This window comes from Chiloscyllium plagiosum, unplaced genomic scaffold (assembly GCF_037043375.1).
Source record: "Chiloscyllium plagiosum isolate Xiang-an unplaced genomic scaffold, Cpla_swu_hap1 HiC_scaffold_52, whole genome shotgun sequence".
Classification (NCBI taxonomy): Eukaryota; Metazoa; Chordata; class Chondrichthyes; order Orectolobiformes; family Hemiscylliidae; genus Chiloscyllium; species Chiloscyllium plagiosum.
In genome coordinates, this window is record NW_028270190.1 from 25,125,280 (window position 1) to 25,131,279 (window position 6,000).

The following is a 6,000-nucleotide window of genomic DNA, read 5'->3' on the forward strand; positions in this document are numbered from 1 at the left end:
TACTATTGTGAGCAGCAATAGTAGGAGACTGGATTGAAAGAGTACAAATAAATGATGCTTTACCTAGAAAGTCTTTGTTGTGTTTGCGAAAAAATGAGAAATGAATCAAATATCTGGCGTTATTACTTCTTAACAACCGTTTCACGCTTCCTGGTCACCTACAACGTCTTGTATTCTGCATCCCTCCTCCTTAAACTGGGTCGGGGGGTCGCTTATATTTTCCAATCCTCTAGGACACTCCCTGACTCCTTTGATTGCAGAATGATGACCAGCAATACCTCCACAATCTCGTGAGCTACCATTTGAACTCGAGGGTGCAGTCTGTCTGATCTGGTTGAGTTATCAACCTTGAAACCTTTCAGTTTCCTCAGCACCTTCGATACTGTCGTCACCTCCGTCACCTGACTCTCTCGAAGTTCGGTCTGGCTGCTAACGTCTTCCACCATGAAGAGTGATAAAAAGTATGTATTCAACTCCTCTGCTATTTAATTGTTTCCCACAAGTACACGAGGCCCTTTTCCAGCCGTATGTTTCCTTTTGATTCCCGCTCTTCTCTATTATCTATCTAAAATCCTTTTTCAAATCTCTGCTATATAATTAACAAGCTGAACTTCCAATTTCATCTTCTCCCTTTTGATTTTAATCATTATCTTCTGCTGGTATTTCGTTTTCCTCATCGTCGGGATTGCCAATAATCTTCACCACATTGTATGTTTTGCGCGTTTGGTTAATTGCTGTCTCTGACTTCCCTTATCACTCAATGTTTTATTGTCCTCCCCGAGGATATCTCTTCTTCATTGCTTGAATTGAAGCAGTGCCTACAAATTATCCCCAGAAACTTCTGCCATTTCAGCTTCAATGTCTTCTCGGCTCGGTTTCCCCTTCCAGTGCACTCTGGCCAGATATTCCCTCTTGTCTTTGCTGTTAAATTGCTCAATTATAACCACTTCTCATGTAAGAGTTAGAAATAGATATAAACTGAGAGAGGGAGCTTTAAGAGGTGGGATACAGGGAACGATTGAAGGATTTATTAATTATGTCCAAAGAGAGAAAGAGATAGAGAATGTAGATGAGGCGATAAACTCATAAAATAATAATAAACAAAGATTACTAACAGCAGTCGATGAACTTCCTTATTTCTTTTGGCAAGTTCCATGTACTGTGATCCTTTGTACAGTTGGTATGCAACAGAGTAATATGATCAAATTCTGTGTCTGAAGCAGCTACTTTTATCCCAAATTATATAACAGACAGCCATTGTTGAAAGAACCCAGAAGGAAAATATATTTATTTCCAGGTACATATTGAATTAACTGAAATAGTTTGGGATGCCAGGAGCAGGAATTTATAACACACATCTTGATAAGGAGGAGGTCAAGAGCACGGAATCCCAAGAAACGGGAATGTAAGACCTCAACTCAGGATCAAATAATGTTTTAATGTTTTATATATCTTCTACATCACATTCATCATGTTTTCTTAAATGTGTCTCCGTTGTTCATTCTGAAGACCTTGTGCACATATGCAATTCATTATCTATCTGCAAAAACACTGATTCAACAGAGTGTATTAAATCATTTTTTTTGCATCCCATTTCTGAATTATCCTGTTTCCTCCACTTCCCCTGGCTATTCGTTGTTGCAAGTGTATTCTGCTCTCTGCCTGCATTTTACTTTTTTTTGTCTTTCAAAACGATATTGATGACTGGGAGGTATTACTTCACTCCACAGCCACTGTCTGCTATTCTTTTCTGTTCCTTAAACAATGCCACGCACATTCTGTCTCTGACTCTTCACTCGCAATGAACACTGTAATTGTAAATGTAACACTTATTTTTGGGATAAGGCCAGAAAATCTGTAAAAGAACATAAAAACGTACAAGCAGATGTTTACAGCTTTAGAAACAAATTATTGAAGTGCGTTTTGTTAAAGAGATAATGTTTCCTTATTAAAGCAATTAAAGGGAAGTTCATCAGAAATACAGACTTTCTGTGTGTCTTCAGGGCAGTTTTGTCCAGACACAGTTTTAAAACTGACAGCTACTGTAATACCGAGGAAATGTCTATTTCGTAACAGCCCCTCGATTGGCTCTTAGTAACGCAAGTACATGGAGAATTGCATGTGGATAACACAGCATAGTAATCGAGCCAGTGAAGAGAAATTATCACCTTTCTCCTTTATCTCTAACATTGCTGGAGTGATTGGAAATGGGTGATATGACAAATAGCACCGCACTGTGTTTCCAAGTATTGGTTATGGTTAAAAGTCCGGCGAGAATATGAACTGTTATTATTCAAGTAGTAAACGGTCGCTTTCTCTGTTTTGGTGGTGTTCCTGCTAAGTCTATCCCTGTCCATTTATTAATTCTGTCGACTATTCTGAACGCCATCGCTTTATCTATTCTCTATATTTGTAAAACATGTAAGCTATTGGATTTGTTTTCAACCACAAAGTCCATTCCAATTTCATGGAAGTTATGCCCTTAACATACACACACCTGAAGTGGAACAAATAGACGATAGACAATAGACAATGGGTGCAGGAGTCGGCCATTCTGCCCTTCGAGCATTCATCACCATTCAATGCGATATTAGCTGATCATCCTTAATCAGTTTCCTGTTCCCGACTTAACTCCATAACCCTTGACTCCACTATCCTTGAGAGCTCTATCCAACTCTTTCTTAAATGAATCCAGAGACTGGGCATCCACTGACCTCTGGGGCAGAACATTCCACACACCCACAACTCTTTGCGTGAATAAGTTTCTCCTCATCTCTTTCCTAAATGGTCTACCCCGTATTTTTAAGCTGTGACCTTTGGTTCGGCACTCACCCATCAGCGGAAACATTTTTCCTGCCTCCAGAGTGTCAAATCATTTAATAATCTTATATGTTTCAATTAGATCCCCTCTCAGTCTTCTACATTCAAGGGTATACAAGCCCAGTCACTCCAGTCTTTCTGCGTAAGGTAGTCCCGCCATTCCAGGAATTGACCTCGTGAACATACGCTGCACTCCCTCAATAGCCAGAATGTCTTTCCTCAAACTTGGAGACCAGAACTGCACACAATACTCCAGGTGTGGTCTCACCAGGGCCCTGTACAGCTGCAGAAGAACCTCTTTACTTCTATACTCAATCCCTCTTGTTATGAAGGCCAGCATGCTATTAGCCTTCTTCAACCTGCTGTACCTACATGCTTACCTTCATTGACTGGTGTACAAGAACACCCAGATCTCTTTGTACTACCCCTTTAACTAAATTGATTCCATTTAGGTAGTAATCTGCCTTCCTGTTCTAGCCACCGAAGTGGATAACCATACATTTATCCACATTTAAACTGCATCTGCCATGCATCCGACCATTCACCTAACCTGTCCAGGTCACCCTGTAATCTCGAAACATTCCCCTCACATTTCACCCTCCCACCCAGCTTAGTATCACCAGCAGATTTGCTAATTTTATCAGTAATACCATCTTCTATATCAATAATATATATTGTAAAAAGCTGCGGTCCGTGCACCAAATGCTGTGCTACCCCACTGGTCACTGCCTGCCATTCCGAAATGGAGCGATTTATCACTACTCTTTGTTTGCTGTCAGCCAACCAATTTTCAATTCAAGTTAGTACTTTGCTCCCAATACCATGTGCCCTAATTTTGCTCACTCACCTCCTATGTGGGACTTTATCAAAAGCTTTCTGAAAGTCCAGGTACACTACATCTACTGGATCTCCCTCGCCCACCTTCCGAGTTACAGCTTCAAAACATTCCAGAAGATTAGTCAATTTATGATTTCCCCTTCATAAATCCATGCTGACTCTGACCTATCCTGTTACTAGTATCCAGATGTGTCGTAATTTCATTCTTTATAATAAACTCCAGCATCTTTCCCACCACTGAGGTCAGACTAACTGGTGTATAATTTCCTGCTTTCTCTCACCCACCTTTCTTAAAACAGGTAGTACAACATTAGCCTCCCTCCAATCCGCAGGAACTGATCCCGAATCTATCGAACTCTGGAAAATAATTACCAACGCATCCATGATCTCTCGAGCCACCTCTTTCAATACCCTGGGATGTAGCCCATCAGGCCACGGGGACTTATCAACCTTCAGACCATCTTCGGTCATTGTTTTTGCCTCTTCAGACCTAACAGTCTCTCCAACACCAATTCATGGCAAATATAAATTTCCTTAAGTCCAGGTCCTTCAGCCACTGTTACCTCAGAGAGATTGCTTGTGTCTTCCCCAGTGAACACAGATCTGAAGTACCAATTCAATCCTTCTGCCATTTCTTTGTTCCCCGTAATATATTCCCCTGTTTCTGTCTTCAAGGGCCCAATTTTAGTCTGAACCAGTTTTTTGCCTTACACATACCTATAACAGCTTTTATTATCCTCCTTTATATTTTTGGCCAGTTTATCTTCGTACCTCATTTTGTCTCTGCGTATATCCTTCTTAGCAATCCTCTGTTGTTCTTTGTAAGCTTCCCACTCCTCCGTTTTCCCATTCATCTTTGCTATGCTGTACTTTTTCTCTTTTAACTTTATATGTTTCTTAACTCCCTCGTCAGCCACGGCCATCCATGCCTCCTCCTAGGATCTTTCTTCTTTTTTGGGATGAACTGATCCTGCATCTTCCACATTATACACAGAAATATCTGCCATTGTTCCTCCAATCATCCCTGCTAAGCTATTGCACCATTGAACTTTGGGTAGCTCCTCACTCATAGCTCCATAATTCCCTTTATTCAACTGAAATATTGTCACTTCCGATTGTACCTTCTCCCTCCCAAATTGCAGATTGAAGCTTATTGTATTATGGTCACTACTTCCCAATGGCTCCTTCACTTCGAGATCCCTGATCGATTCTGGTTCGTTGCACAATACCAGATCCAGAATTGCCTTCTCCCTAGTAGGCTCCAGCGCCAGCTGTTCTAAGAATCCATGTCGGAGGCACTGCACAAACTCTCTTTCTTGAGGTCCAATACCAGATGTGTTCATAACCTCGGTCGTCAATTTTGGCTTGTGTTGATTAATATCTTCATATTCTTTCCATCGCTGAACGCGCCCACTACTACCTACATAATATTGCCAATCTTCACTTCTGATCAAAATATTTGAAACTCGGAGGGTGACCAGAAGAAAACTGCAACCGGAAAGTTTAAGGTGATGGTGGATTTACAAACTGCACTGAGGCAGAAGTGAAGATTGGCAATATTATGTAGGTAGTAGTGGGCGCGTTCAGCGATGGAAAGAATATGAAGATATTAATCAACACAAGCAAGATCCTAGGAGGAGGCATGGATGGCCGTGGCTGACGAGGGAGTTAAGAAACATATAAAGTTAAAAGAGAAAAAGTACAGCATAGCAAAGATGAATGGGAAAACGGAGGAGTGGGAAGCTTACAAAGAACAACAGAGGATTGCTAAGAAGGATATACGCAGAGACAAAATGAGGTACGAAGATAAACTGGCCAAAAATATAAAGGAGGATAATAAAAGCTGTTATAGGTATGTGTAAGGCAAAAAACTGGTTCAGACTAAAATTGGGCCCTTGAAGACAGAAACAGGGGAATATATTACGGGGAACAAAGAAATGGCAGAAGGATTGAATTGGTACTTCAGATCTGTGTTCACTGGGGAAGACACAAGCAATCTCTCTGAGGTAACAGTGGCTGAAGGACCTGGACTTAAGGAAATTTATATTTGCCATGAATTGGTGTTGGAGAGACTGTTAGGTCTGAAGAGGCAAAAACAATGACCGAAGATGGTCTGAAGGTTGATAAGTCCCCGTGGCCTGATGGGCTACATCCCAGGGTATTGAAAGAGGTGGCTCGAGAGATCATGGATGCGTTGGTAATTATTTTCCAGAGTTCGATAGATTCGGGATCAGTTCCTGCGGATTGGAGGGAGGCTAATGTTGTACTACCTGTTTTAAGAAAGGTGGGTGAGAGAAAGCAGGAAATTATACACCAGTTAGTCTGACCTCAGTGGTGGGAAAG